We start from the raw sequence: 20,538 nt of genomic DNA, 5'->3' as shown, positions 1-20,538 counted from the left end.
TGGCCACACGGCAGAAGCCTAATAAACGCCTGCTATATCATTTACACGTTTTCAACATCTATTTTCATTTCGCAGTGAATGGACCATATAAAGAGTATTTCATTGATGTGAGTAAAATGTAATTCATTATACAATAGATAAAGGTTGAGTATACTCTCAGATTATGTACATACAATCATCTCATACAAAAGAACCTGAATGAGAACTTACTGCATTGAAGGGAACTGCACTCTTTCCCTGTTGATATTAGTCATATCCTACTGTCTCTGAGCCTTTCTACTTTAAACATTCCAAGAATCCATGAGCAAAAATAAAACAAAACGCCAAGTTTCCTAATCATCCACTATAACAAAGGATGAAAACAGTAAGGCAGAATTAACCAGTGTCCTCAAAAGTTCCCCAGTTTATGGCGCCTCACTCCACTTATCACACTCTATCACAGTTATCTAAGATCCCCTTAGATCTGTAGGGCACCCTGAGCTCAAAGACTGGATTGCTTTCATCACTGTGGACGCAGGACCCAACCCAGGGCTTAGCATGAGACAGACTCTCAGCAGTGTTCTGAATGAATGAACATCTGAATTGACGAATGAACACACAAAAGAACTCTGGAGCATGCAGGACAGGAAAAGGGACAATGTGGACTGCATGGAATAAGTGGGGGGGGGGGAATGACCTCTGAGGTCCCTTGTGGTCCAGCTGATAATGAGTCTGTGGTTGATGTATCTTAACATACTGGCATTACATACATGTCCACTGTCATTAATGATGAAACCCTGTCGGGCAAATAGAAACAAATGAGAGGACAGTCTTTGTTTTAGCTGCTTTAGTGTTCAAAAAGTACTGCTGTTTTTATGAAAAAGCAATTTTAAAAATAAACCACCCAGGAGTTCCCACTGTGGCCCAGTGGATTAAGAAACTGACATCGTGTCTGTGAGGATGTGGGTTCAATCCCTGACCTCACTCAGTGGGTTAAGGATCCAGTGTTGCCGTGGCTGCAGTGCAGGCCACAGCTGCAGCTCCAATTTGACCCCTGGGCCCAGGAAATTACAGATGCCACAGGTGCAGCTGTAAAAAATTAATTAATTAAAAATCCAGGCACTTGGAAAAAGACAAAAAGAAGATGTGATGTGGCATATATTTTTTAATTGCTTAAGCTGACTTACAATAAAGAGGCTAAAGAAAGGGCAGAGGTTTGACAAACTTGGAGATGAGAACTGAAATTGCTGTGGCAGAGCCTGCAAATGTCCAGATCTTTGAAGAAGTTTGCTCTTACACAAAGATCCTTCTCTATGTTCTATATGAACAGCATGGAGCAGTTCGGAGAGAGAATTAGAGGGACCTGGGACTGAATTCCAGCTCCATCACTCACTCTGACCTTGACGAAGACGATGGTGCCCGCACTGGCTGTCTACAGGTCAAGCCTGCCGAATCCAGGCTCTAGGTCACTTTGGCTCCATTTATTTTCTGCCTACAAAAGTTCCTTTTCCCCTAAGCTATTATGAAACCAGAACATCAGTGCTAGATTCCTGAGTCAAAGAGCAGGAGACATCACTCAGAGACCCGGATAAGATCTGCATAACCATGTGAGAGAGAAGATTTATTACCATCTCTGAAGGATAGAGCTGGTACCACGGAGCAGGCAGAGAAGGTGACTAAGCTTGTGCTTAAGGCAATTATCCAAGAGCCAGTGCTGGCAGAGGAAAACAAGGAGCAGCCAACACCTAACACTGACTGGCAGGGAGACAGATTAGCTGATGTTTTTGATGCTGAAAATGGGTCACTGTATCCTCGGCAGTGCCCTTGGAATTCTAATGACTGAAGAACCCAGTCGGTAAAAACAGAGAACACTGACAGAGAACAGACTATGATCATTCTGACTCCATTAGGATCACTCAGTTTGCAAGGTGTGAAATCATTTTGTCTTTAGCGAGAACAGAAGGTCGGAAAACAGCATCCTCCCAGATGCTCCCTTCCTCCTCCCTCTTTACCTCCTCAAGGCAGTGAGAAGCAGCCTCAGGCTGGGTGGTCGGTGACCGGGAGGGCTCCCTGGTCTCATGACTTTAGGCCTTAGGCTTCCTTACTTGAGCTTCTGGAATCTTCATTCCCTCAGTATAAGGAACATGAGGTTGGGCCACTTGTCTCTGAAGGATCCACCAACACTAAAACTCTTGAGTCTAGGAGCACTTTGATTTTTAGACAAACTTTTATTTTACTGGCAACACCAATCTTATAGTTCCATAATAGTGTTGCCATCATCTCCCTGGAAAAATAAAGGAGCACATATATGACCCTATTTTTTACAGTAAGATAAGAGTAGCAATTATTATCTGAGACCTGGCAGGAAAGATGATTTGGCCAAAAGTCACCCTAATATTCTGAGATTCAGAAAATATAGTCATTTTTTTGAAAAGGCACAATGAATAGGCCCAGAGCAGAACAGTGAAATAAAGGTGTTCTTAAAATTTCTATAATTCTAAAACATCTGGTTCTGAAATGAGCATGGGCAGCTCTGAACAAGTGTGAACAACACCCAATGCATCACAGGGCCAGAAGGAAGCGGGACCCTCTGATCCTGCAGGTCTCAGTTCAAACGCCACACTTTCTCCAAAGACCCTACTGGGCATCTCACTCCCTCCTCCCCTCCCCGTCTGCCTGTTAGAATTACTGCAAAGTGAATTCTACTGACCTTCCAAAGCACTTTTTTATTTTTAACAGCCACACTCACGGCATATGGAAGTTTCTGGGCCAGGGATCAAATCTGAGCTGCAGCTGCAACCTACATCACAGCTATGGCAATGCCAGATCCTTTGCCCAAGTGTGTGGGGCTGGGGACTGAACCCATACCTCTGCAGAGGCCCAAATCACTGCAGCCAGATTCTTAACCCACTGTGCCACAGTGGCGACTCCTCCACAACACTTTTTATTAGGATCTTTGGAGCACATACAGCTGTCTTCCCGGATTACAAATTATTATGCACATGTTTCATCTCTATTTTAAGTTCATCATATGGCTTGTAATTCTAAATTAATACCTATAAAACCAATGATTCTTCAGAAAAAATATGGCTTCCAATTCCTTTTTTACTAGAATGCACAGGCAAGAAGTATTTTACAGTAGGACCCAGTAGATATATACTACATGTGAATATAAGTATATAAATGAAACAAATGTTTCACAAATACTAATCAAGTACAATACACTCTGATATTCTCTATTCTTTTCTGTTTTACTCTATTTCATCCTTTTTAATAGTCGTAGCAACTGACCAAACTGATGCTTATGAACCACTAATGAATCTCGCTCTACAGTTTGAAAATCAGGGCTCTAAAAGAGTTATTGAAAAAGAAAAAAAATATTTAAATGAGGATCTGTTTTCTGAAATTCATTCATAGTTTGACTCCCCCAAAGTCACACAGTTTACTTATTCCGTGCTTTCCTCGAGGTGCCAAATGCAACATACGTTATCTTGCCAGGCCCCTTTGCAGCTATGCACAGCCATGACCCATTTCCTGCAAATGAAGTGTGATCAGAGTCACTGGAGTGTCTTTAGGAACATTTTTTAAGGGGCCAGATTCCCCTGCCACGCCCCTCAGCCCTTTGCCCTTTTCCTCTTCTTCTGGCCTGAAACGTGGAGACAACACGTGGTGGTGGGGTAGGCCACGATGACAAAACCTAAGAGTGGACGAGGACCCCAAGAGCACAGTGACATCGCTGAGCCACCAGAGCTGCCGGGGACTGTCCATCTCACCTTATTATGTGAGACAAATAACAGCCTTACTTGCTTAAGCCACTGTTGGGGTTTGTAAACATACTCCAGAATGATCCTACAAACATTTTTGAACTCAATGATCCTCTGCGGGAGGTCAATTTTTTAAAAGAGAAGGGTGTCTTTTCTCCAATGCCTTATTTGACAGAAAGGTTTTGGAGATGTCCAGGACAGAAAATGCCTGCAGTGATGGCTTCCTAGAAGAGAAGCCTTCTTGGTAAAAATTTAAGTCATGTGTTCATTTAACTTCACCCCCCAGCAAGAGCAAGGCACTGAAGGTGCCATGAAGAAGAGAACCCTAAGAGGCTTATATCTGATGCAAGAGGCAGAGACAACAGGCCTGTACGGTATCATGAGATAAACACTATATAAATAGCACCAGGGCACTGGGAGGGAACCAAGATGAGGCAGGAGGGATTCACATGCCTTTCAAAGTGTCACAGGCAACGAAACCAGCAAATTTTGTTCAACCATCTTAGCATCTTCATCTCTCGTCTAAAAATGCACTGAAAAGGATTATTTTTAAATGGAATAATGCGGAGAAATACCTTCCCATGGTTTCCAATGAAACACTTTACGACTGCTAAAAACATCCCATGGAAAAGAACTTTGGTTTTTTGTTGGCTTTTTTAAATGAAACCTCCAAATAGCTTTCTGCATCTAGGAAAAAGACTTACCACCTGTCTTCTCACATTACATTTATTTTACATTTGTCAGTTAAAGTGGTGCCATTATGGGTGTCAAATGACTTCTATTTTAGCACTTTGAAAAGATCAACAACCAAAGAAAACATGTTTTTATTCAATATCGAACACTAGAATAATAGACAGTAGACTAACCAGAGCAGTAAGACAGTAAATGCTGTCAAATATGAAAGATAAGATAAAAAATTTAAACAATACATACTAGAAACAAGGACTTCTATTAATACATCGATGCAGCTCATCAAACCAAGCTCTTACAGCAAAGTCCACATAAAGATCGCCGTGACCTCAATACAGTGGTTTCACCACTACAACCAGATTCTCAACAGACAGGTGGACAGACCCACCTGAGTCTATCTGGGATTTTCTTTCTTTCTTTTTTCTTTTTTTTCTTTTTTTTGGTCTTCGCTATACCACTTTTACTCACAGTGGCCATATTTTCAAGCCAAAATTTAATTGAGTCTAATTACTAAGATTAAAACTAACCTAAAAAACCAGTCACCCAATACAGATAAACACCATGCCTGACCCTCAGCTGACAAGAAGAAATGAGGCGGGCAATGGGAATAAAGGACTTTGTTTAATACAAATTTTAAGCAATATGGTTTAGGTGCAATGTCTATATTAGCCCATGAGTATCTTTTTCTCTAAAAGAAAATAAAGGTTTTTAGGAAGGTTTGGGTAAGCAGGACAATGGCAAATTATCACGGACACAAAGTCAGGACCTCCTCTGACTGTAAATCCTCCTGCTGCTTCGTAACACTCACTTCTCCTGTCGTAAGCCTGTCATTCAGGACCATAAAAAATTCACTTCTTAGGGCAAGTTAAATTTCAAAACTATTTTTTTTGGCCACTTTTTCCATGGCATGTGGAAGTTCCCAGGCCAGGGAGAGAACCTGCACTGAGCCGCCGCAGTGACCATTCCGATCCTTACCCTGCTGCACCACAAGGGAACTTAAACTTTCTGAATAACTCACATTTGGGGGATTACTTTCCACTTTTACTTACTTGCTTTCCTCTTTTATATTTATGTTCCCTTGACACCGAAGTTACACACACAAGTAGTTTATTTTTTTTTATTTTTTATTTTTTTTGGTCTTTTTGCTATTTCTTTGGGCCGCTTCCGCGGCATATGGAGGTTCCCAGGCTAGGGGTCTAATCGGAGCTGTAGCCGCCGGCCTACGTCAGAGCCACAGCAACGCAGGATCCGAGCCGCGTCTGCAACCTACACCACAGCTCATGGCAACGCCGGATCGGTAACCCACTGAGCAAGGGCAGGGACCGAACCCGCAACCTCATGGTTCCTAGTCGGATTCGTTAACCACTGCGCCACGGCGGGAACTCCCACAAGTAGTTTAAAGAATCGAATAGTGGAGTTCCCGTGGTGGCGCAGTGGTTAACGAATCCGACTAGGAACCATGAGGTTGCGGGTTTGATCCTTGGCCTTGCTCAGTGGGTTAAGGACCCGGTGTTGCCGTGAGCTGTGGTGTAGGTCGCAGAGGCAGCTCAGATCCCACGTTGCTGTGGCTCTGGCGTAGGCCGGCGGCTACAGCTCCAATTCGACCCCTAGCCTGGGAACCTCCATATGCTGCAGGAGCGGCCCAAGAAATGGCAAAAAGACCAAAAAAAAAAAAAAAAAAGAATCAAATAGTTGTGCAGGATTCATCACATAAGCAGTGTCCAGCCACCCCACTTTTCCCGCTTCTCAGAGGAAGCCACATCAGATCTTCCGGTCATGCCTTTGGCACTGATGTCCATATCTTCAAGTGCAAAGTTATGCTGCTGCTCTTGATAGTGAAGCTATAAAAATTCATTATCGGTTGCTTTCCCATTATAAAAATCACCTTCCTCTAATCCACACCCACAAACCCGCACTTCCCACCCCCCACTACAGTTATACCATCACTGTGCATGGTTCTAGCCCACAGTATTATCACATAAAGGCCATTTACAGCTGAGACGTGTTACAAAAATGATTATTCTTCTTTTCTTGGAAAACTCCTAGCCCATTTTAACCAAAAGTAAGCATTCTGGGCTAAGCGGTTTACTGTTCTTCCTGTGCTTCATCGAAAACAAACAGAAAAGAGCTTTTTTTCTTTCTGAAAACTTCAAAAATAAGTAGTTATCCAGGCCACAGGACACTCAGCATCCTGACAACACCATCTGGGATGTACATACACAGTGTTTATGCTTATGGTCCCCTTCGTTAAAGAAGACTAACAATTTGTCAAATAACCAGCAATGGTCTACTGCTTGAATCCTAACTTGGACAAAAATGTGGGTACCTCCTGAAGGAGCAAAGGATTCCTGTGGGCTGTAAGTCTTCTCCATCTCAATCAGCCCATTCCCACCTTCCTATCAGCATGAAACGCCACCACATCCAGGATGTCAGCTGTGATAACCTTCCCCACGGCAGAACCAAGGTCTGGCCTCAATGACTAAATGCCATCAGGGAAATGGACACCTGCTTTCTGCTACGGGAGGTGGCCCTAAATGGACCAAAGGGACCGCCAGGGCTGGTGGGGCCCTGGGAGGTCCAGAAGCAAAAGAAATAACAAACTGGAAAACTAAAAAGAAAGAAAGAAGAGATGAAAAAAAGCGTCAGGTTAGAAACACGAAGAGAGAAGAAAAGGAATAACAGTAGCTAAAATTTATCAAGTATCTATGTGCCAGACACTGTTCTATGTGCATTAGCAACCCAGCCACAACCTTTACGATGGGAACTCTCACCGCCCCCACTAGACAGACGGGGAAATGGAGGGATTGAAGGTAACGACCTGTTCAAGGTCATACAGGAAATGGCCGGCCCAGAGCAGGAGCCCAGGCCGTCTTAGCCACGAATGCTCTTTAAACATCATACCTACTGCCTGCATTTGACGTTCCCGCACACGCTGGGCTAGACTCACCAATTACCTCTGGTGCCTCTCAAGGCACTCTTATTTTAAGTTGCCTCAGTGTGAAAACAGAGCTTGGCCTTAAATATGCTTTGTGGTTTTCTAGTAAATACATTATTTGTGCTTTTCCACAAGGACTAGCCTCCCGGCTCAAGGGTGTTCATTAAAGATCCTCATGTTCTTGTGCAACCCAAAGGAGATCTGATTATTAAAGACCAAGCTATTACAGAGGAACCAAGAACAAAGAGGAAAAAAGCATTTCCCTGACTGCACTCAGATAAGCCAGCCTGCTATTTGCTTCAGGGAATGATGTGACCTGCCTTGACTATGAAACAGCTTTCTTGTGGCTGATGAGAAAATTTCTACCCAGCTACCCAGAAAACTTCTACCCGTAGCAGAAAAGGTCTGCAGACTGGAATAAATCAATCTTGCCAGCCTAGGACCTTTCCAAATACATTTCAGATAGACAGTGTCAGAATGGTTGAGAAAAGTACAGGTCTCCTTCAACAAGGATGAGGCTTTTAAACACCAGCCGTCTCCCGAGTTTCGTTTCGTAATTCTGCAGAATAGGATCCACTCTTGGGACATGAGCTTCATGCCTCCTTTGACTGTGCTTTTGGCTGTTTAGTTTATAATTCTGAGCACCTCAGGGGCCTTTCCCAGCTCCCGCAGGAGCCTAGACAGGGAGAGTCTGGCTGGAAGACAAGTGGCCTGGGGACCAAGAGGGGTCTAAAGAGCTTCAGAAAGACAGGAAGCCTGGACTGGCATCTGGGCTCTCAGCTGCAAGATCAGAAGGGAAGCTGTCTCCTTTCGCCCCAGCCTGACAACTTCAACACACAGCCAGCAACTCTCCAGAAAGCAGCATTTAATGAGGACAAGAGCTTAGGGATGGAAACAAGATTGTGAAGGAAGTCAGAGATTCTGTCACAAGAAGGATTACCTGCACGCACAAGCGCAAAGCTCGGGAAGAAGGAATGAGATTTTCTGGGGGTGGATTTGCAGAGTATCAGGAGTAGAAACAAGAAAGAAGGACTGATATCATGCATGTACAACGAATATCAGAGCTATTCCACAGTTACAGCCAGTCCAGGCGATACTCAGACTCAGTAAGTGCTCACAGAAAACAGGTGTTAAAGGCTGGTAGAGATGCTGACTCCTCACTGAAAAAGATAACCTCAGTTTGCTAAAGTGAAAGGCATCAGCTAATAGTAATAACAATAAATAATTAACAATAACTGACACTTAACATAGAGCTTATCATGTGAGAGGCGAGCTCTAACCCTGTCCACTCGTTTCTATTAGCATCTATGCCTTTCACAGCCAATGAAAAGGGTCCTTTAATGGCAGATTAGTAGGTCCCATTATTAGAAATGAGGACAGACTGAAGTGGCACTTTGCGCCTAACACATGAACTGCCTCAAGTTCACTGATTCAGTTATTTTTACTTTTTCAAAAATCAAAATAACTTGATGCTTGTAATAACTTCCTTAAAGGGTCCTTTGAAAGATCAATAATATACTACAGGCAAATATCTTCTATAGCAAAAGACAGGGCTGAGGGCAGGTAGTTTAATTAGCTTCAGTGTTGTTACTCCAAATTCTTATAACATCAGAGTTGTTCTTTGCTTTTAGTGAAAACACAGAGCTCAAGGAGTGTGTTTCACTAAGAACCCTATTCCCAAGGCTGTGAGCAAAGGGAACCCTTGCAGAAGTTCTTAACTCTTTGCCTAAGAAATAGACACCACATATATATATATCCGGGCCACTATGCTGTGCAGCAGAAATTGACACAACATTGTAAATCAATTGTACCCTAATAAAAATAAAATAAAAATAAAAAACATTGGCGTTCCTGTCGTGGCTCAGTGGTTAATGAATCCTACTAGGAACCATGAGGTTGTGGGTTCGATCCCTGGCCTTGCTCAGTGGGTTAAGGATCTGGTGTTGCCGTGAGCTGTGGTGTAGGTTGCAGACGCGGCTTGGATCCCGCATTGCTGTGGCTATAGCGTAGGCCAGCGGCTACAGCTCCAATTGGACCCCCTAGCCTGGGACCATCCATACGCCACGAGTGTGGCCCTATAAAGCAAAAAAAAAAAAAAATCTTAAAAAATATAGACATCAGAGCTAAACAAGAAATATGATAATTCATTGAAAACATGTATTTGCTACCAATTTCTTTTTTTTCTTTTTTTTTTTTCTTTTTTGTCTTTTTGCTATTTCTTGGGCCGCTCCCGCGGCATATGGGGGTTCCCAGGCTAGGGGTCGAATTGGAGCTGTAGCCACCGGCCTACGCCAGAGGCACAGCAACGGCAGGATCCGAGCCGCGTCTGCAACCTACACCACAGCTCACAGCAATGCCGGATCGTTAACCCACTGAGCAAGGCCAGGGACCAAACCCGCAACCTCATGGTTCCTAGTCGGATTTGTTAACCACTGCGCCACGACGGGAACTCCAGCTACCAATTTCTAAGTGAACAATCCAAAAAGAATTTATTTTGATAATGAATTAAGAACAACATAGAAGAATTATAGCTACTTAATGTTCTTAGGCAATGCTGAGATGACAAAAGACAGTATAGAATATTTAATAATAAAAGCAGGATTTCTACTTGGATGTAGAATCTAGACATTTAGACTCTACCAGGAGTTCCATAATTTTTTAAGGATTAGTGTGATGAAGTCATCAGTCCCCTACAGAACCTGCACCTGTCTTGTGCAAGGAAAAGTCATCGTTGGGAGGGACACACAAGTGCTTCTCATTCTTCACTGCACCCTTACTCAGGTCTTCACGTCAGCATCCTGGAAGGAAAGGCCCAGCGAGAAGCAACTAGGAGGTTCCCTCTAAGTGAATGACACCCACTTCTAGATGAGAAGTGGCCGCCCAACCAAGGTCCAGGCCCCCTCAGGTTGGGGGTCAGCCCTTTGGCCAGCTGCCGGCTGCAGGTTAGGGCTCCTCCTCCCAGCGGCTGATTTGGTTTCCCTTTGCCCTCTGCTGTCTGTGCCCAGGCCATACCCTTTGGACCGTGAACACACATCTTCACTACATCCATCTGGAACTGTTTTTTCCTGAAGACCCCAGCACAGGGCTGGGCTGAGAAGGAACTGGGTGAGTCCAGTTAGATAGTCTGGCCTCAAGGGAGTGAGCTGAGATGAACTTCTTAAAGACTCAGACCACTGATTCAGTCACTTGTTCCAAAAACAGTTACTGACTTCCAACCACTTGTCAGGGGAAAGCTCAGGACAGACCCGGGCCCTGACTTACCTGAGCAGAGGGCTGACCAGGCAGAGAGAGGCCTAATAAAGGGCCGTAGCTCCAGTGAAATGTGCAGTTGTGCTGAGGGCTTTGAGAGGCAATGGCCTCGGAGCACACGGGGGCACACAGGCCAGGACAGGCCATGAGGAGGGGACAGCGGCACCCGGGGCTGCAGGAGGGAGGACCAATCGCCTGCAAAGGGGGCGCACTGGGCAAGTGTGACCCAAGAGCAGGCCCTGTGGCTGGAGGAGGGAGGGCAGGGTCTGGGAGAGCCAGAACGGGCGGGGGCTGATCAGCAGCCTGAGCCAAGCTGTGGCTTCAGAGCAAGCGAAAGGAAACCCAGGAGGAGCTGGGCACGTGGGTTTGCAGAAAACTCAGATCCAGGAGTTCCCGTCGTGGCGCAGTGGTTAACGAATCCGACTAGGAACCATGAGGTTGAGGGTTCGATCCCTGCCCTTGCTCAGTGGGTTAACGATACGGTGTTGCCGTGCGCTGTGGTGTACATCGCAGACGGGCTCGGATCCTGAGTTGCTGTGGCTCTGGCGTAGGCTGGCAGCTACAGCTCCGATTCGACCCCTAGCCTGGGAACCTCCATATGCGGTAGGAGCAGCCCAAGAAATGGCAAAAAGACAAAAAATAAAATAAAAATAATAATAAAAAAAAGAAAACTCAGATCCAGCAAAATCCTATCCATAACCCCCATGTACTCACCAATTAAACTTCTGGTCAGTTTGGCCCAGGACTATTTGTAACCACACCAAAGAGGATATTCATCCAAACACACGATCTGACTCTTTGATATCATAAAAAGAACAGCAGACTGGGAATTCCGTCTGTTTGGGGAAATGAACTAGCCCCTCTATTTCTCTAGTGCATCCCTTTGTTTCCACCTTTTTTTAGCTTCCAGGACCCAGCATGTTCAGGATGGTGTGGCCATAGACTACCTCAGTGCCGCTTTTTTTAAAATAAGGAGGTGGGCACTGGACCACTTGATCCATTCTGGCCCTAGGACTCTGATAGAAAAAGGGGAAAAAAAGATACACTTTAAAAAACCCTAGTGGCCAATAAACATGGAGGTGAGCCTAGTATTCATGTGTAATTAGAGAAACTACAGTGCAAAACAACTGCTGGTAAGGATGTGGATCGACAGGAACCTGCACCATTAAATAAGAGCACAAACTGGTGTAACCACTTTGCAAAACAATCTGACGGTATCTGCAAAGACTGAAAATGTACCCAAGCCGTGACTTAGCAATTCTACCCTCGGGTACCTACCCTAGGTCAACTTTCACATGTGGAAAATGAAGCACACGGAAATATATGTAAGAATGGCTATGGGAGTCCCCTTGTGGCTCAGTGGCTTAAGGCTCCGGCATTGTCACTGCAGCAGCTTGGGTCACTACTCTGGTGTGGGTTTGATCCCTGGCCTGGGAACTTCCATAGGCCTTGGGTAGGGAAAAAAAAAATCAAGAAGGATACATTTGACATGGTATCTTTCTATAATGTTTAATATACATATATGATGATACTATCTATTGTTTAGTAATATATTTATTTTTTATAAAAGTTGAAGATATACAGGAAAACGAGTCCCCTTAGGGAAGAGACAGGGAAAGCGAGCAGGGAAGGGGCTTTATTTGTGGTATTTTAACAGCATCACGTAGGTGGTGGATACACGAGGTAATTATTACATTATCTATATGCTTTTTCGTACATAGAAAATATTCTAACAAAAAAAAGGGCAGGAGGGAGGAAGACAGGTTGCTTCTCTAAATCAAGTGAGAACAGTAGAACACACAGATACAGCCTCGGGCAGCAAAGGAGGCCGGCTGGCCTTGAACGAGAGAGAAAGTGAGAGACGCGGGCAGGCATGGCTGAGGCCAGAGCGGAGGGCTCCCCTGAATGAATCCTCTCAGCACGCTCATCTATGAAAAGGAGGTTGTGACAGAAGAGGCCTAAGGCCCATCCTTCCAGATCTAAAATCCCAAGGCTCTCTACTGCACTGCCCCAACCCAGCCCGTCTCGCCTGGGGCCCTGGCACTGGGTACAGAGGGCTCAACCCAGGTTTGCCCACTCAGTTCATTTGTAATCTAATGGCTCTACAACTTGCATTTACCTATTATCTGCAGAATCAGAGGTTTTCATCCTCCGGCTCACACCTGATCCCTGCTAATGCTGCTGTAACAGAGCACCTGCCTGGATGCCTTAAACAACAGAAATTAATCTCCTCGCAGGTTTGGAGGAGGGTCAGGGATTTGGGCAGGGTGGGTGCTTCCAAGGCCCCAACCTTGGCTTTAGATGGCTGTCTTTTCCCTGTGTCCTCACCTGCTCTTCCTCTGTGTCTGTGTCCAACTCTGCTCTTTTGTCTTTTTAGGGCCAAACCAGCGGCATATGGAGGTTCCCAGGATAGGCGTCCAATCAGAGCTGCAGCCGCCGGCCTACGCCACAGCCACAGCAACACCAGATCCAAGCCATGTCTGCGACCTACACCATAGCTCACGGCAACACCGGATCCTTAACCCACTGAGCAAGGCCAGGGATCAAACCTGTGTCCTCAAGGATACTAGTCAGGTTTGTTTCTGCTTCACCACCACAGGAACTCCCAACTCCGCTCTTCTTGTAAGGACACCGAGCACGCTGAATTAGGGACCCACCCTCATTTTAACCTAATTGCCTCGTAAAGACTTGTCTCCAAATAGGCCCTTTCTGAGATACTAGCGTTAGGACTTCAACACATGACTTTTGGTGGGGACCTAATTTAACCCTCACAAAATGACAATGGGAAAGCCCTAAATCCTTCTGCTCATGGGTTGGTGGGAGGAAGCAGCAAAAACTTACTAACTTACCACAAATTAAAATTTGTTAGCTACACTAATTCTATAACTGTTTACTTCTTGTCACTAAGATGCTGCACTTTTTCATAAACTTGGGGACAACTTTTATATCGGGGTGCTTAAAATTGAGAAAGATCAATGATTAGATGTAGCTATTTACGATATTCAGGCAAGTAAAAATTCTGACACAGAAAGTAAATAATTCCATCTTTTCTTTTAAGAAAAACTCATTCATTTTCTAGAAATAACTTGGTTGGAAAAACATCACACACCTGGTTACCGAGAACTAATGCCTGGTGCCCGAATGACATATACATATCATCTCCCCAGGGTATTATTTCAATAGACTCTGCTGAATAGAGAGTTGCTGCTGGGTTAGGCCGCAGCAACACATACAGCATCCTATGATGGACAGTTGGCCATTTGTCCCACTTCCAGCATGTTGCTCACTTAATTTAGCCCAGCGAGTGACAAGCCGAACTCTGCTGACCAGGCCTGCAGAAGCTTCAGTGTCTGCTAACCCATACAGAGCCTCCTTTCTTGTGCCTGTAAGTCACAGGAAAGAGAGCCAGGTCTCATTAGGGCAACACCATCCAAGGACACTGGGAGCCATGGAAATGGGCCATTTCGGAACAGTGAGCCAAAACCTTAAATGCCCAGCATGGGCAGCTAGCTGAAGGACACTGCTCCCTAAGCCACAGATGGGTCTAGCTTTCACTTGGGGAAACTGCGGTTTTGGCCAAGTCAGACTTACCCCAAAGTCAGGTGAGCACATCATTCAAGTTTATCCCCAAAGAGCAAGTATTTAAAGATCAACTTCATCCAGAGAACAAAAGGAGCCAGAGGGAACCGAGAACATCCAATAGGAATGCTGTCAGACCCTGGTCCCAAAAGAGCACCTAAAATAAGGCAGGCACCAGATCCAAGTGCAGCCCAAAGTCTCCCACGTGGCTCCAATGGCACCCAGAGTCCCCAGGAAGGAGGAGGGTCCATGTTGTCAATACAGATTGGTGATTCAGACACAGGTGACTTAAACCTGCAAGTAAAACTAAACAGCTATCTGTTCTTCAACAAATGGTTCCTGAACCTGTACAGACACTATTTCTAATGTAACAAACAGGCAGAAGCTCGGCGGAGGCTGTGCTATTTACCTTGGTAGAGTAGCTCACAGTGGCAGCACCAGGTTTAGATGTGGACTCTCCTGAGAAGCATGCTGCTGCCCCCTGGGAATTATCCTGTTGACACCAAAAGTTCTCATTATAATTAAGTGGAAGAAGTGTGAATTATATCACTTATTAAAAATGAAGCCAACTAAAGTTATTCTTAAAGAACTTCAAAGTGTTTCCAAATTTTCCTACATGAAAATATGAAAAATCAAGGCAGATTTTACAACATGTCCGCAGCAAAATCTCTCACCGCTTTACTAGGAGACCTTAAGTCCTTACCGTTTTTCACATTACGTAAGATCAGATGCCAGATAACTTTACTTCAATTTCTTTTTTTCTTTTTTTTTTTTTTTTTGTCTTTTTGCCATTTCTTGGGCCGCTTCTGCGGCATATGGAGGTTCCCAGGCTAGGGGTCCAATCGGAGCTGTAGCTGCCAGCCTACGCCAGAGCCACAGCAACGTAGGATCCGAGCCGCGTCTGCAACCTACACCACAGCTCATGGCAACGCCGGATCGTTAACCCACTGAGCAAGGGCAGGGATCGAACCCTCAACCTCATGGTTCCTAGTCGGATTCGTTAACCACTGCGCCATGATGGTAACTCCTTTACTTCAATTTCAAAGCTCCTTACTATGTACTGCACATACGCTGCCATAAACATCTGTCAAGTCCATGTGCAAAGATAGAAAGTTAGCTCAGACACCACAACTTCAAACCAGAAAGGCTAATGTCACTGGATGTGCCATAGGACATTGTGAAAATATTTTTAAAGAAGCAGCAAAACCCAGCAAAGCACTTAGGGTTTTTAATTTTTTTTTTTTTGAAAACTAAACATACATATAGTTTTGAAAACTAAATACATGGAGATGTTTTCATTTTAGATGGATTTGTTTTCATTTTAGGTTTTTATTTTTCATCTTAAGTTTCTTTGGGAGAAATTTAAATGTTGGCTTATAGAATGTTGACAACTAAGGGGAGAGTAGGTCAAAGACACAATTCTTTAAAATAGGTGCCAACTAAAAATCAGATCAAAAATGAAAACACCACTTGTCTCAAAGCATCAATAACAGTAACACCTCCATCCACTTCTCCAAAACTTCCTCTTCCACTCTAGACATCACTAACAAGTCCTGTCCCTCTGGAGTCACACCTTTTCCACTGCCACTCACTGCTCTCACGCCCAGATCTCCCCTGCCAGCTGCCCCGTGGTCCAGCATAACCATCACTGCCCTGCACGCACCCTCATGCGCTAGCCCTCTTCTCACTCCATCCTATTCACATGGCCAAACACCAAACCCAAACAAACCCAGTCCTTAGCATTTCCACAACTGTCTCACTGGGATTTTTTTTTTTTTTTTCATGTATAGTTGATTCACAATGTGTTGATTTCTGCTGTACAGCAAAGTGACTCGGTCATACAGGTATATGTTCCTTTTCATATTCTTTTCCATCATGGTTTATCAAAGGCCACTGAGTGTCTGTCATTCCCTGTGCCTTACAGTAGGACCTTGTTCTGCACACTGTTCTGAACATGGCTAGAGAAATCTAGTCAACTAGAAGGAGCAGGCCAATTTTCAGTGCACCTCAAGCAGCAGAGCCCCTGGTGCAGTCAGACGGCCCTAATATTCTCCCAAGCTTTCAGCTCTTCCACTGCACTGGACACCGTTCGGCTCCTCCCTCTCTCCCGGCATCCAGCAGCCCCACAGCCTGCTCCACCAACAGAACACAGGCAGTCGGAAGAGGATCCACAAGCTCCCGTCACTGTACCTACTGACCCACCCGAGGCTGGGCCTGCGTACACCCTCCTCTCTCCTCCCATCACTATGGATGGTCTGTCCGTTGCCCAAGAGCAAGCCCCCCACTGGGCTCCAGCCTCTCTTACCCACTTGGGGGTCCCCCCAGGTCTCCCTCTTCTCCCACATCACTCATCTTCCCACTCTGCTCGGGCACCACTGGCACATATGAGAGCTCACAAACACTCTATTTCCCATCTTTAAAAAAATGACTTTCTTCTTTTCCTGTTATGGCTTTGGTCCCATTTCTCTGCTCCCACTTTACAGAAAACTCAAAAGGTTGTCTCTATTGGCTGTCTCCAATTCAATTCCCTCTGTTACCCTTTAAACGCACTCCGATCAGTCTGCTGCCACCACTGCTCCACTGGACTGCTCTTGTCATGTCACTGATGGCCTTCCTTCCACGAAATCCAGCAGCCTCATGACCCCTGACCTCTCAGCAGCATCAGGGACAGTGGCCCTTCTTTCCTGAATCACTGGCCTCTCCTGGCTTCAGAGCTTCATCATAACAGCCTCATCGGAGACTTCTCAGTCCTGGGTGGTTCCCCCACCCAGTCTCCTTGCTTTAAATGCCAACCACGCACAGCTGCTCCCCAAATGCATGCTTCCACACGACTCCAGCCTCTTCCCGTCACTGCCCAGATTCTAGGAGGCCACATCCAAAGCTGAAGCCCTGGAAGCCCGTCCAGACTCCTTGCTTCTACATGCGCCTCAACTCACTAAGCAGCCACTCATCCTTCCAAAGGCGCAGACAGAACACCCTGGTGTCACCCTTGACTCCTCTTACCTCCGCCATCCAGTGCCTCATCAAAGCCTGCTCCTTCTACCTTGGAAAATTATGAAACATACAAGAACATATGTAAAATCTGACCATTTCTCACTCCTCCGCAGCCAACACCATCGAGCCTCAAAGGGATGAGCAAAAGCTCCCACCTGTCCCCCTGCACCCCCACTCTCCACAGACACAAAAGATCAGACAGGTGAGGTGCTGGCCTCAGTGCCCTTGCCCCCCTCGGAGGTAAAAGCCAGCATCACTCAGTGACCTTCCAGGCCACGGATAAGGGCAGGAGCCCTCGCCTCCCACACCTCTTCCGCAACTCACTCCATTCCAGCCACATGATCCTGTGGGTAGAACAAGCCAGGGCCTCTCCCCAAGCTCCACTCAGCTCGGCTCCCTTGTTCCAGGATGACTCTGGGCCACCCCCAGGTCTTCAGGCGTCTGCTCAGGGCCACCTTCTGCGGGAGGCCTCCCGAACGATTCTGCATTGAACTGTAACACTCCCTGCCCGTTCCCCTGCTCTTCTCTACAGAGGCCTGTACTGACGGCACTGATAAAGAGATGATCTTAATTTTGCTTCAGTATCTGTTTCTGTATAAGCACAGGAGAGCAGGGGTTCCATTTATCCTTTGGCCGTACCTGTGACATGTGGAAGTTCCTGGGCCAGGATCAAATGCACATCACAGCAGCAAGCCAAGCCACTGCAGTGACAACACTGGATCCTTAACCAGCTGAACCATAAGGGAACTCCAGAACAGCAATTCTTGTACACACTTACACCCTCAGGGCCCAGAAGAGCTCCTAGCATCATGCAGGCAATAATTATTTACTGAGTGAATGAAGGAATAAATGAACATATTAGATGATTTGAACTATATATTATATCATGTTTTTAAGTTTGATGTAATCTAATTTATCAATCTTTTATTACCAATGCATCTTAATATCTTATTTAAGAAATCCTTCTTGGAGTTCCCATCATGGCACAGTGGTTAACGAATCCGACTAGGAACCATGAGGTTGCGGGTTCGGTCCCTGCCCTTGCTCAGTGGGTTAAGGATCCAGCATTGCCGTGAGCTGTGGTGTAGGTTGAAGACGCGGCTTGGATCCCACATTGCTGTGGCTGTGGTGTAGGCCGGCAGCTATAGCTCCAATTAGACCCCTAGCCTGGGAACCTCCATATGCTGCGGGAGTGTCCCAGAAAAGGCAAAAAGAAAAAAAAAAGAAAGAAAGAAAGAAATCCTTCTTGACTCAGATGTAACTTTATGGCATTTCTTTAAAAAGAATCAAATAGTATGAATCACAAAGGAGGGGACCGAGAAGTTGCTTTACTCTTGCTCACTGAAGACAACATAAGTAAGCTAAAAGACAATGAACACATGGAGATAAGACCCAAAATATATAGACGCTTCTTTAAAACTGGAAAGAAAAAACCCCACAACAATGAAATACGGACAACACTGATAATGAGCAATTCAAAGAGGAGGTTCAACAAGCCAATAGTTCTAAGAAAAGGTGCTCAGCCATACTGCTGATCAAAAAAGGCAGGCTGAAACAACTGTGAAAGATCATTTACACTCATGAAACCGAAGGGGAAAAAAATCGAGCTATGCCAATAGTGAATGGTGGTAACGATGTAGATAAACTGTAATTCTTGAACTTTTCTGGTGGATGTAGAAGTTAGAACACAGAATAAACTGTATTCTCTGTTATTACAAGGAAAGTAGTTTTTAAGATTTGTAATAGATAATTCTGTGACATGTTCATGGTGCTTTGGAATACACATAAATGAATATATATAAATTCTGGGTGTTCCCAGCGTGGCTTAGCAGTTAATGAACCCGACTAGTATCCATGAGGATATGGGTTCAATCCCTGGCCTCACTCAGTGGGTTAAGGATCCGGTGCTGCCGTGAGCTGTGGTGTAGGTCACAGATGTGACTTAGATCTGGCGTTGCTGTGGCTGTGGTGTAGGCCAGCGGCTACAGCTCTGATTAGACCCCTAGCCCGAGAACCTCCATATGCTGCAGGTGCAGCCCTAAAAAGACAAAAAAAAAAAAAATTAATACATACAAATTCCTTCTATATTTTCCTTTTTTTCCCCCTATGCCTACATTTCCAACTAAAAGGGTGCAGTAGCCTATAGAGTCAAGTTGCAGTCATGATTAGCCTTGTTAGGGAAGAAGGAGAAAGCTCCAAGATTCAAAAGAAACAAGCAATTACTGGAAGAAAAGGAATATGTAAACAACAATTCCGTCACTGCATTTCAAAGTTTCCTTTCAAATACAATTTCAAAATCGCTTAGATATTTAATAAAGCAGCAAACTCTTTTTCCAACATCAGACTCAATGACTATCACTTGAACTAAAATTTAAGCAAATATTTCCATGCTATGCCATCAACTCCTGGTGACCATCTTAACAAGAGCCAAATGCAGTCCTCCAAATGGTATCATTTCAAGGTGTCCTTATTCAAACTGTGACCTGAAGTTTGGCACTTGCCATCAGCCTCTACATGGAATAAAACAGGAGCCACTGCAGCTGCTGACCTGCAGCAGCCCCTGAGCAGAGCTCACGGTGAACATCAGGAGTGAGGCTCTCTGTTCTCTGGGAAAACTGGAAGAACAGGCTCTCAGATGTTCAGATATTTTTAGGAGAAGATTTTATGCGCCCAATTCTTGCATCTCCTCAGATCTAGAAAAACACTAAAATCCTTCATGGTGATGTCTGGTCCTTGTGACTGGTAGTGACCTTCAGGAGATCAGCAACAAACTTTTGTAAAATGTGTGTGTGTGCACTGGAAGACGTGTGTTTATCATATGCTGATGTTTCCCCCTTTTCCTCCTTGGGTGGTAGTTCAGCTCCATCTGAATGCAGTCACCTCCAAGGGTGAGAGCTGGTGAGTCCTGAAGACTGTGAAAACTCAGGATGCTGGCCCTGACAGCTGAGGTGCAGATCGAAGGAAAGTTTCCTTGAGCCCAGGCCTCTTCTGTTCCTGCTCCCTGCCCTGTGTGGCAAAAACTCCTAGCTCTTCCCCTCGCCTCCTCCAAGTGGTTTCTCAGGGCTCCCTGAGATGCTCTCTCCAGGCTTAAGTCCTAATGTCACCCCAAATAAAACTTAACTCTCAGCTTTCAGGGTGTGGATTTTTTTTAATGGACAAAACCAAATTACTGTGCCCGCCAGTGTCGCAATGTGAATCCTAGGAACCGCTAGCTGCCATCACACCTTCCTGACGGGGAAAGAGACCAGACCACCTGGGAAGGAAAGACCTTTGCGTTTCTGCCAAAATAAACAAAGAAAGAAAAGGCACCAGCATTTTCTTCCAACTAATCACTATCTAAAGTGGCAC

The 20,538-nt window shown here is 45.2% G+C and overlaps 1 protein-coding gene and 1 long non-coding RNA gene across 22 annotated transcripts in view; one reads left to right on the top strand and one right to left on the bottom strand.

Moving 5' to 3' along the window:
- The window catches only part of CRACD (capping protein inhibiting regulator of actin dynamics), a 265,286-nt gene that overhangs the window by 197,603 nt on the left and 47,145 nt on the right, over positions 1–20,538 (bottom strand). For 10 of the 20 annotated variants that reach the window (XM_084972315.1, XM_084972324.1, XM_084972318.1 and 7 more), the window contains exon 2: positions 14,606–14,689. The exons of the other annotated variants lie outside the window; for them this stretch is intronic. The gene's annotated coding sequence lies outside the window, so the exon portion shown is untranslated. The remainder of the gene's footprint in view (positions 1–14,605; positions 14,690–20,538) is intronic. 20 annotated transcript variants of the gene reach the window in all.
- On the top strand, positions 4,838–12,197 carry LOC146400812 (uncharacterized). 2 transcript variants are annotated; one of them, XR_014812601.1, is made up of 3 exons: positions 4,838–5,612; positions 6,072–9,263; positions 11,055–12,197. It is a non-coding gene; the product is annotated as an uncharacterized LOC146400812 (long non-coding RNA). The 2 variants fall into 2 exon arrangements; XR_014812602.1 differs by lacking the exon at positions 11,055–12,197 and having other exon boundaries at positions 6,072–9,688.

Source organism: Sus scrofa, chromosome 8, assembly GCF_054392235.1.
Source record: "Sus scrofa isolate SSC_HxYL_T2T_F1_AM1 chromosome 8, Sscrofa_HxYL_maternal_Yorkshire_Landrace_v2.0, whole genome shotgun sequence".
NCBI lineage: Eukaryota > Metazoa > Chordata > Mammalia > Artiodactyla > Suidae > Sus > Sus scrofa.
Note: the sequence above shows the minus strand (reverse complement) of the source record. Positions and strands in the feature narration are given on the sequence as shown.